We start from the raw sequence: 12,690 nt of genomic DNA on the forward strand, positions 1-12,690 counted from the left end.
TCCTACCTCAACCTCCCGAATAGTTGGGACTACAGGCACCCACCACCACGCCCGTCTTATTTTTTGTCTTTTTAGTAGAGACGGAGTTTCATCGTGTTAGCCAGGATGGTCTTGATCTCCTGACCTTGTGATCCGCCCGCCTCGACCTCCCAAGGTGCTGGGATTACAGGCGTGATCCATAAGGAACCTTATATCCCTTAACATTATTTGTTGAACTCTTTCTAACCATCACTTCACTACCCTGTGTTGAAGCCCATAAAAAGGCATATTCCTCTTTTCTCAACAGAAAACACAAAGGCAAATAAACCTTTTGGCAAAATACATTTTTTTTTTTTTTTTTTTTTTTTTTTTTTTTTTTTTCATTTTGAGAGCAGGTACTGTTTATTAAGCTGAGGAGACTCGAAAAATAATCATGGTAGACACCTTAGTTCATTCTTCTAATAAGCCTGTTGATCTGGTCCTCCCTGTTGCCAGCATCTCCACCTTCTACAAAATGGGTGGTCTTTTTCTTCATTCCACCTCGTGGAGAAGATAATTTGAAGGGCCACAGGAAGTTATTTGCCTCTTTGAAGCGTTTTCCAACAGTATAGATCTCATGAATCAGATCCTCCATGCAGATGATGCCATATTTACTAAGAGATCGCGCAATCAAAGCGTTATCTGTCAAAGCAATTCGCTTCTTATTGATTTTGCCATAACCACGCTTGTAGATTAGCTCATTTACTGACTTCAGATTGGGGTACCCCCATGCAATATATGGTTCTACAATCCTCAGCATGTTAATCGAAGCCTTGTTGAGCTTCACAAAGGTTCCATTGAAGATTTGACGAAGGCGAAGAAGCTGCAATACCTTTCGGACCTTTGGGCTCACGCCATTGATACCTCTGATCCTGATGACAAACGCCAATTTGGGTTCAGCAGGTACATAGAAGTTGCCAGCTTTTCTTGCCATCCTCGCCATTCGAATTTCAGTTCTGTACATCTGCCTATACTCCTTGTGATAGTGCTTCGCTTTTTCATAGATAAACTTCCTCCTTGCCTTTCGAAGCATCTTTTGGGCAAACTTCTTTCTCAGGCGCTTGACCTTCAGCTCTGCGAAATTCCTTCGCTTTTTCTTAAGGGTTTCTGGCACAGCAGGAACCTTCTTCTTCTTCTCTTCTGCACCCTCCGTGGTTCCAACCGGAAAAAAGAGAGCGGCAAAATACATTTTTAAAAACTATCTAAAAAGTCATTTTTCAAATATGAACAAAAAATCGCATAACTTATTTTTCAAATACGAACAAAAAATCGCATAACTTTGAGAAATTGGTAGAACAAAAGATAAGATTCTGATTACCCTTGATATTGTGAGCCATCATGGTACAGAGCAGTAATTCTAATAAAAGTTTGTAAAGAAGCTTATACAACGTCCAGAAAAAATATTTTGTCCTACCTTGGTAAATATTTCCATGGCCATAGTTTTGGGGAGACAATTCTCCATGGCTCTCTTATTTCTGCAAATTTTCAAAGGCGTTCATTCGTAATTTAATCTGGAACACCTTTTCAAGTATATTTGTATATCAGGCACTCTTAGAAAATAAAAATGTCTCTCCCTGGTGCAGATTTGTTTACATTACAGGGTGAGAAGAATAACGTATTTCTCTGGAGGGGAAGATGGAAGGTGAGAATTTTGGCTCAGGGAAACAGTATAATGATGTGTTGGTCACTACTACTGACGCAATAATATTCAGTCTCTAACCCAAGAGCCCCATGACTCTGCTAGTTTTTATGAAAATGTAGCAGGCTAACTTATCAGCATGTAAGCAGAATAAAATCTCAAACGTTTTGCAGTTCTCATTAATAACAATGCAAATGCTTTTTTTTTTTTTCAACTTTTAGAAAAAAATATAAGCAAGCTGTTTTTGTAGGCATCCATAAACTGATTTTTAAAATTATATAGAATTACAAAGGACCTAAAATAACCAGAACAATTATGAAAAAAAAAATGCTTGGAGAACAAATATCTCCTAATTTCCAAAATTGTTTTAAATCTACAGTAATTAAGACAGCGTGGTAATGGATATGAAGATAAACACATATATCAATGGAACTGAATCAAAGTTCAGAAATAGAACCACATTATATGGTGAATTGATTGTCAACAACAATGTCAAGGTAATTTATTGAGGAAAGAATTTTCTTTTCAAAAAGGGTGCAGGAATAATTAGCAATCAAATATAGGAAATATAAAAATGAACATTGCTCTTTACCTGACACTATATACAAACTTTGACTTAAAATAGACCTAAATATAAAAAGCTTAAACTAAAACGATTCTAGAAGAAAACATAGGAGAAAATCTTTATGAATTTGAGCTAAACAAATAATTCTTGCACAAACGAGCACATACCATAAAAGTAAACTTTGATAATTTGAATTTCATTAAGATAAAAAGCAAAAATAAAACTTTTATTCCCTAAATTTACCATTAAGGAAACGAAAAGTCAAGTCAGACCAGGGGAAATATTCTCTCTCTCTCTCTTTTTCTCTCTTTCTATATATACATATATGTGTGTGTGTGTGTATGCGTATGTGTGTATATAAAACTATATAAATATATACAATATATAATATATAAATATATTTTAAAACCTTAAAGTATTGAAGATGGAGATAATATGTATGGAAACAATAGCAACTGCTTATTTTGCTTTAATTCTTAATGTCTGTATTGTTCATTTTTAGACAACATAATAAAATGTCTAACTATAGTCAGTTTTTAATGGCCCTACTCAGAATTTCTGGCATTGTCGAAAAGCTGTTCATAGACAAAGTTGTTAGGTATTTTGATACTAAGCAAAGAAACTGGAAAATAGTTTGGAAATAAACTCAAGTATAATTTTTTTTTAAATACAGCGTTTGATCCGGATATTAAGATTGTTGATAGGAAGGGGCTACTTTTCACTTATAATTTGTTAGCAATTTTCAATGTTTGTTACTTTCGCGCAGTTTGTCACCTAGGTAAATCTACACTTGAAATGGTAAATTTAGGTATCGCCGCTTCTTTTCAAAATTTCAGCCAGTTGACTATTACTGTTATCATTAGAAGAGCTCATTGTGGTTGATTGCCTCAGAGCAACTCTCTGACCAACAGCAACTGACAGGCTTAAAACCATCAATAACTTAAGTGAGCCTATACTCAAGAACTCTCTGTTAGTGTCTACATTAGTATTTCTCAAACTTGGATACACATGTAATCGCTTCAAAAAATACTTACACCTGGATCCCCTACCATTTTCATTTTTTAATTGTCTGGGAAATGGAATTTTAAAAATAGTCCCTGCTGATTACCATGTGCAGCAATGTTGATAATGCCCTGATTAATCTAGCCTTACTGTATAACTAATCATGTGTGGTAAGTTAGTAGCAGCTCAGTGTTTCATGACTGTACTTCATCTACAAGTCAGTTGGTTTCTGTGGATGAAAAGCATCTTAATGACTCTTTTTGTTATTCAAATTACCACTTTCATAAAGCTTTATTTCAAGCTTCTAATCTACTGCTGTAGATTTGAGGAAATGTTAGCTTTAGAGACAGAAAATTATTAGTCAATTACAAAAAGGAGAAAGAGAGAATTTCATATCATGAATTTCTAAACCACATTTTTGTTCCATGCATAGTCCTCTGGTTCAACTTATGACAGAGGATCCAGAAATATCATTGCATAGTCATTTACAGTGACTTTTTTCCTAATTTAAGTAATTAGATTTATTAATTAATCTTAGGTAATTAAGATTTATTAATTTGGTTAACAGAAAGACTTTGTAGTTTTAAAGTTTTAGTCGTATATTATCCATTGCTAACTGATTGCTTTCTAAATCGGTGGTTATTATGGGCCAAATTGTGTCCCTTCCAAATGCCTATGTTGAAGTCCTAACTTCACTACCTCAGAATGTGACTATATTTGGAGACGGGTCTTTAAAGAAGTAAAATGAGGTTTTTAGGGAGGACTCTAATGCAATACGACTTGTCTTCTTACAAGAAGAGAACATTGGAAGATTAGAACACAGACACACAGAAGGAGGGTCATGTGAGGACACAGGCAGAAGGTCATCATCTGTAAGCCAGGGAGAGGCTTTGGAAGAAACCAACCCTGCCAACACATGGATCTCAGACTCTAGTCTCAAGAATTTTGAATAAAAAAATTCTGTTGTTTAAGACACCCAGCCTATAGTACTTTGATATAGCAGCCTTAGCTAATGAATACACTGGTTGTCAACCTTGGCTGCTCAATAGAACCACCTGTAGCTACAAACAATAAAATTAAAATAAAATGAAATAACATCCATGCTAATTAAATCCTAATGGAGCAAGGGATAGTGAAGGGAGTACAGGACGAGTGGGCACTAATTTTTAAAAACAATGTTTCTGTGTTGTTGAGGACAGGCTTATGTTTAACTGACTTCTTTCTGTAACAACAGTCTCCTGCAAAGTTGCCTATAGAAAATAATCTGAAAATTGGTAAACATGTCATCAACTCTTTACAATCTATTCAGGTTCTATTTGTTATTTTGACAAGTGTGTTCCTTAAATTATTCAGTATCTAGTATTTCGTATCTATTTACCATTTAGCATTGTGTGACAGAAAACAGAAGTGAGGTAGTTTAAATTTTTGTTATCCATTATTGAAACAAATTTCTTCTAATGGCTTATGCAGAAGAAGCATTATTTATTCTATTGCAATATTTCCCTTAAAAGCTAGATCTTGATATGTTCCTGTGTTTTCAATTTGATAGCATAGCCCCGAAGAAAACGTAAATGTCAGAATTTTAAGCAACTTCATAGTAATATTGAGGATTAATACCAATTATTAATTTAAAGTTTTTAAAATTGTTTGGTTTGATTTCCTTAAAAAGAAAATACTACATCAAGTGTAAAAACAGAAAAAAAAAAAAAAGTCCTGAAACAGAAAAGAATACAAATAAGACAGCAGCAGCTGCAGCAACTAACCACAGCAGGAACTAACCGCCCAGATACACCATTTAAAATTTAGCTCTTTCCATATTGTTGTTTCCAAATGAGTACTGCTGCCTGCTTGGCTGAAGATAGGTAAGACATATGACACATATTGATCATAATATGCATGGTAAGGGGTCTCCAGGAACTGACCCATATAACAGGATAAAAGTCACCTGGAGACGTCTGGTTGTTCCTGCAAATCAACCCTGAGACCAAAGATGGTACAGGGTTTAAAACCAAAAAATCAGGTGCTGGAATAGATGGGCTGAATTCAAATCTAGTTTTAATCCTTTTGGTTTTGTGACTTTAAGAAAATTATTATTTATTATGATTATTATTATTTGAATTTTCATGTGACTTTCTTGCCTCAAAAGATTGTTATGGTAATTTATTTAAGGTAGTATTAAGCACTCAATGTTAATTTACATCAGATGTTGTCTATTACAACTGTCTAGAAATCCTTACATCTTTTTCTACATTTCCACATGACTTTTGTATTTGATCTATATTTTACTTTTCCATTTCATTTATTTTTCACTGTCTTTTATACAGACAATACGAGAAGTTCAGATTGCTTTTTAAAATTCTATATCAACCACATGCCAATGTGGTTCCATTTTGGTTTTCACTGGAAATTATCCCACTGGTAATATACTGAAAGAGAAGCTCCTGCTCTCATCAGTCATAATTATCTCATTTGTTATCCATTACTTCACCTTAGAAAAGGAATGTAGCTCTGAGATGGTTTGTGGTTAAAGAAAAAAAATTGAAGAAGATAGTGTCAAAACCTTACAGAGAAAATAATTCTGCTTTTATTAAAGAAACTGCTCAATGTTACAAGCTTTACCCATTTAGCCAGCTTATACTGATAACTCTTCAGTTCTTTTCACTGAATCATCACTTAACTCATTGTCATCCATAATCTAGCAGCACTAAAACCTCAATCTGAGATACGACTCAAGGTCAGGCACTTAATTACTATGAACACTAATTCCTCTCAATATTTTACTCCTTTGAATTTCATTATTTCTAATAGTTCCTGAAATTTAATATTTTTGATCATTCCAATAATCCTTTTATCTGTAACATATTTAACACTGAGTATGGAACATATTGAACATGATATATAATCATCTATCTGTTTTAAATATAACCTTTAAAATGATACGTCTTTTCTTCTTTAACTGGTCGTAGTATCCATGAGGAAAAAGACTATGAACTAAATTTCTTCTTGTCCTCTGTAAAGGCTAGTCCCAAGAGTGACAGGAACATAGGAGGCATATATTTAGCTTGATTTTGTAAGCAATTATTCCTTCAAAATAAAACATAACAGAAAAACATCATTGGTGTTATTCCTTGGCGACTATGATTTGGCTCTGTGTCCCCACCCAAATCTCATCTTGAATTAAAGTCCCCATATGTTGAGGGAGAGACCTGGTGGGAGGTGATTGGATCATGGGGATGGTTTCCCCCATGCTTTTCTCATGATAGTGCGGGAGTTCTCACAAGATCTGATGGTTTTAAAAGTGGCATTTTTCCCTGACCTTTCTCTCTCTTCTGCCACCTTGGGAAGAAGGCGCCCGCTTCCCCTTCCACCATGATTGTAAGTTTTCTGAGGCCTCCCCAGTTAAGTGGAACTGTGAGTCAATTAAACTTTGTTTCTTCATTAATTACCCAATCTCAGATAGAATCTTTATAGCAGTGTGAGAACAGACGAATACACTGGGTATTTTACTGAATAAGGTACTAGATGGATGTATCTCTTATTTGACTTCATTGTCCTTAAAAGATCTTGTTGTGTCTTGGTTTGGTGACAGTCATGAGTAGAGATGAAATTAATCCCATTGAACAAAAGCTCTAGACATATTTCAAAATTGTGAGAAAATGTTGTATTATTCTTGAGTCAGTGGTTTTATTTAATGTACATTAGTATATTGCTACAATGTACTGTGGATTTAATTTGGCTGCCTGCTAATTACATGTGCAAAGAAATGTTCCTTGTGCTAGATCTCATTAAATAATATAATGTAACAGGAACATGTTTCTTACATAGTTAATAATTTCATGTTCGCTTTTTAAATTTATTTTCATTCCATTGCCTGCTTGTCTTGGGGTGAATAATAACCATATAACATGCATGAAAATCTGACTGCATAGATAAAAGACTTGCCTTTTCACTATAAACTCCACTGGTGATTCATTACTTCTTTCACATTTATGAAACTGGGAGGATTCTAAAAAGTAATAAAATATCATGATGTGAAAAGAAAGTAAATTTTTTACTTGCAGGAGATGGTTGGATATTCCCTGATCACAAGCCACAGTTATCATACTGCCTGTTGTGTTAATTGCTATTTTCTATTCTAATGTTCGCTGAAATTGTGAATGTCAATGTCTCCAAACACAATAGAGATTGATATATTGGGAGCCCATGAAAAATATCTCTTTTGGAATATATGAGTGTATTTGTGTTTGTGTGTGTACACACACAAAATTGCTATTTTTCAGACTATAAGAGTACAATAAGTACAAAATAAATTGACTTTTAATAGTTGATTATATTAGAGAGAGCACTGATTACTAAATTCAACTAATTCCTAAAGCTATAATTACAATTGTGTTGACTGATACATAATTTTCTTATAAGTGGTATTTTCTGAATCAATATTGGGACTTCCAAACAGGCCCCTAGAAGTAAAATGATAATTTCAACAAATTTTTCTAAATATATTGACCATTGGAAATTTTCTAATGATTTAGCTACTGCCTTTCAATCTAATGACGGTTCTTGGCTGGAAGGATTGAAAAACATTTACAATAGATTTTATTCTTATTAATAATGTTTTTGATGGCATTAAATAAAAATAAGCATAACAGTTATATTTGTTCAGGGTTATCACAGCAAGTAGAATAAAAACAGGTTGACCAAAAAGGAAATAAAATTACCCATAAACCCTGCCTACAGCATAATTAAGAGTGAGGTAATACTACAAGATAAAATTTAAGTGTAAGTATGCATAACATACAAGACCACTGCAGTAGTCCCCCCAGAGTCTACGTCAGAACAAACAGTCAAACAAAAGTTGCATGGGAGGGAGAAGCAGGGTCCCTGTGGGCTAATCCACAGAAGAACAGAAACCCAAATGAAGTGGGAGTACTGGAAACAAGTCCGAGATCTGGTGCATTAGTGTACCGACTAGATGGAAGATGGAAGAAAGGGTCTTAGCAATTGCTTGGCATGAGAAGTGCTAGCCTTGGTAAAAGAAGGAGGCACCCTTGAAGAGGAAGATAAATCTGAGATGGTCGTTGGTTAAGGTAAACAGGAAAATCTAAAAAGTCTATGTCAAAATAGCTCAGGAAACCAGAGCAAAAAAATCTCCATTTATTAAAGAAGCTACTCCACTATACCAACGAAAAAAGACTTTTTCTTTACTAGAATACTGGGTATAATATTCAAACCCCTTCATCCATTCAGCCTTATTATGTCACCTATATATTGTGGGTCCAGGAAAATCCAATGCATATAAATGTGAACCAACAAAAAACGTCAAATGTGTATAAAGTTATGAGGAGAAACTGGGAAAGATGAAACAGATCTTTTGAGCAGATCGTTTTTTCTTTTTCTTTTTTCTTTTATTTTCTTTCTTTTTTTTGAAATGGAGTCTCCCTCTGTTGCCAAAGCTGGAGTGCAGTGACACAATCTCAGCAAACTGCAATCTCCACCTACTGGGTTCAAACAATTCTCCTTTTTCAGCCTCCCGAGTAGCTGGGACTACAGGCACATGCCACTACATCCAGCTAATTTTTTTATTTTTAGTAGAGATGGGGTTCCAACATATTGGTCAGGCTGGTCTCGAATTCCTGACCTCAGGTAATCCACCCGCCTCGGCCTCCCAAAGTTCTGGAATTACAGGCATAAGCCCCCATACCCGGCCCTAAACAGGTCATTTTTTAAAAGCCTTTTTGTAAAGCCCTTTGAAAAGGTAATAAAATACAGGGAAATTAAAATGTCCATTAAAATAAAAATTAAATATAATTTCAGATTAAAAAGCACCAGAAACTAGAAATCCAAAATCTCAACATAAAAATGGATAAATGCCAGGCAAATGTGAAATTGAATTTGAACTGAGGAACTAAATTAAAGTAAAAGATAAAATCTCTCAGATAAGAAAACTAAATTATAAGATACACAGGGAAGAACAGGGAAGGCCAGAATACAATAAAAACCAGAGAGAAGGAGCCAAGAAAATTCAACTGAATAAAGAAGGCATAAAATAGGAAAGAAACAAAAGTGATAAGAAAGATTGACAACTACAACTAGAGCAGGACTAATCTTTAAAAGAATAATCCAAGGAAACTTCCTCAAAATAAAAGATGACCTGAATTTACACATTTGCCATATACTTAGGAAAAATGAGCAGAATGGTCAACTCAAAACTTACCTGAACAGAAACAAGTGTTAATAATAAAGAAGACAAAATCCTCTGGTTCTTCAAGCAAAAAAGTCCTAATTGCTAATAAAGGAAAAAAAAATCATTTCTGCACTTCATTTCTTGATAACCGCATCCGCAATGAAAGCAGAAAACGATGGAACAGAAATAAGAATTTTGTGTCCAACCAAGCTTTTCTTCAAATATGAAGTCTATAAAATGAATGAAGAACTCAGGAAACATTGACTAATGAGGCATCAGCAAGAAACTGATTTAATATTGCATGTTTAAAACTGAAACAAAAGTGGGATAATAATGAAAAAATGTATGTAAATATTACGTGCTCTGATAGAGTTCAAAAAGAAACAGGACCAAAAAAATGGGAATAAAAGGAAGCAAGTAATAGGAAACCTCACTTAATGCCACATAGATAATAGGTAGAAGTCAAACAAAATTCTTTAAAGTTGACAAAGCAAGGGTAAAAGTCTAAACAAGGAAAAGGGTATCAAATACTACTATAACAGCAACACTAGAAAACACACACAAGACTTTGCAAATACTAGAAGTAATCCAATATTTTTAAAATAATGAAAACAGGTCACATAGTGGAAAACACAGTAAGTAGAACATAATGTGACAGAGCTGAAACTGAGCAAATCAAATATATTAGTAAATTCAAAGAGGCTTCACTTTAAGTTCCTTTGTAAAGGAAAATGTTTTCTGATTGGTTCAGAAAGCAAAATCGCACTATGTGCTATATGAAAAAGACACCCTTAGAACAACGTGATTCAGAAAGTCTAAAAATATAAGATAGGTATTGGAAGCAGGCAAATACAGACAAAATAAAGTAGACATTTGGATCTCAATGTCTGACAAGGTCAAATTAAGAACAAAAGGATTAAGAGTGAAATGAATGACACTTCATAATGCTGAAGGGCCGCTTCACAAAGAAGGTACAATAGGTATCAACATGTGTGCTTCAAATAACATAATAGCAAGTTTAAAAAAGTAGAAAATGCTAAGAAAAGCAAGACTATGTTAGGCAAATTTTACATATATATATATATAATTTTTTTTTTTTTTTTCCTGAGACAAGGTCGGACTCTATTGCCCAGGCTGGAGTGAAGTGGCCCTTGGCTAACTGCAACCTTCGCCTCCCAGGCTGAAGTCTTCCTCTCACCTCAGTCTCCCTAGTAGCTAGAACTACAGGTGCACGCCACCACGCCTGGCTAATTTTTGTATTTTTTGTAGAGACAGGGTTTCACCATGTTGCTCAGGTTGGACTCAAACTCATGAGCTCCAGCGATCTGCCCACCTTGGCCTCCCAAAGTGCTAGGATTACAGGTGTAAGCCATCACTCCTGCCCTTAATATACCTTTTTAGTCTAAAATAGTTCACCTGAACACATAAAAAGTTAGAACACAAAAGAACTATTCCAGTGTATCTAAAACATTAACCAAAAATGATGGTATATTAATTCACAAAAAATAACTTAAAATTGCATGAAATAGAAATGATACATTAGTCACAATGCAATAAAACTATAAATAAATAGAAATCAAAATAACAACAGTAAAAATTATTCCACAGAGAAATTCTTAAAATCCTCTGTTAAACAACTCTTGAGTCTAAGAGGAAACACAAAACAAGATGTACGTTATCTAATAAATAACATAATGAAAATATAATTTAACAAATCTATAGGGCTCAATACAATTAAGTGATTAGAGAAAACTCTTGCCCTTTAATATTTATTTAAATATCAATAAGATATAAAAATAACTGAATTAATCTTAAACTTTAAAAAGATGGAAAAAATTTCAAAGTAAACAAAGGAAAATGGAATGCTCTAATATAGAAAAAAAGCAGATATTGATAAGTTAGAAAAATTGGATTAATAATTTTTAAAAACCTGGATTGTGACAAAAACAACAAAATAAGCAAATGCCTGAGTTCTTAATAAATAAAAATGATAGAACAAATGAACAAAATAACAAGGCTGAATTCGTCACTGGAAAAAAATTAAAGAAATCTGATAAGAGATGATTTTGCATATCAAAATTACAAATCTTGATGACCACTACACATCTATTATAAAGTTCAAATTCAAGACACTGACAACACTCCAAATCTACTCCATTTACTCCAAATGCTGGAGTAGATGTGGGGTAACAGAAACTCTCATTCATGGCTGGTAGAAATGCAATGATACAGCCACTTTAAATAGTTTGCAGTTTTTAATAAAACTAAACAAACTCTAACTATACAATTTAATGATTGTCACCCCGGGATTCACCTTAAATTAAAACCTTATGTTCACACAAAAACCTGCGCATATGTGTGTGTATAGCAGCATATTCACAAATGCCACAACTTGAAAGCTACCAAGATGTCCTTCAGTAGGTGAATGGATAAATAAACTGGTACATCAGACAAAGCAGTATTTTTCAAAACTAAAAAGAAATGAGTCATCAAGTCAGGAAAAGACATGGAGAAAACTTAAATGCATGTTACTAAGTAAAACAAGCTTGCCTGAAAAGCCTACATACTATACGACATTCTGGAAAGTGTACAACTATGACAATAGTAAATAGCAGTTACTAGGGAGTAGGGTGAAGGGTGGGATCACACAGGTTTTTAGGGCTGTGAAGTTTTTATTTATGACGATATAATGCTGGAGACATGTTATCATAGATTTGTCAAAATGCATAGAACAAAAATATCTAGGAATACAGCTAACCAGGGAGGTGACAGATCTCTACAAGGAAAACTACAAACCATTGCTCAAAGAAACCATAGATGACACAAACAAATGGAAAAACATTCCATGCTCCTGAATTGGTAGAATCAATATCGTTAAAATAGCCATACTGCCCAAAGAAATTTATAGATTCAATGCTATGCCTATTACACTACCATTGACATTCTTCACAGAACTAGAAAAAACTATTTTGAAATTCATATGGAACCAAAGAAAAGAGCCCAAATAGTCAAGGCAATCGTAAGCAAAAACATCAAAGCTGGAGACATCATGCTACCCGTCTTCAAACTATACTACAGGGCTACAGTAACCAAAATAGCATGATTCTGATACCAAAACAGACACATAGACCAAGGAAACCAGATAGAGAGCCCAGAAATCAGACAGCACACCTGCAAGCTATCTGATCTTTGACAAACCTGACAAGAACAAGCAATGGGGAAAGGATTCTCTATTCAACAAATAGTGCTGGGATAACTGGCTAGCCATATGTTTAAGACTGA

General features: G+C 34.2%; 1 pseudogene across 1 annotated transcript; it reads right to left on the bottom strand.

Moving 5' to 3' along the window:
* Positions 1-342: 342 nt before the first annotated feature.
* Positions 343-1,194, bottom strand: LOC104659036 (annotated as a pseudogene). The gene has a single exon (XR_747532.2). The product of XR_747532.2 is annotated as a 60S ribosomal protein L7 pseudogene (transcript).
* Positions 1,195-12,690: the final 11,496 nt, after the last annotated feature.

The sequence above is a fragment of the Rhinopithecus roxellana genome, chromosome 4 (assembly GCF_007565055.1).
Source record: "Rhinopithecus roxellana isolate Shanxi Qingling chromosome 4, ASM756505v1, whole genome shotgun sequence".
Classification (NCBI taxonomy): domain Eukaryota; kingdom Metazoa; phylum Chordata; class Mammalia; order Primates; family Cercopithecidae; genus Rhinopithecus; species Rhinopithecus roxellana.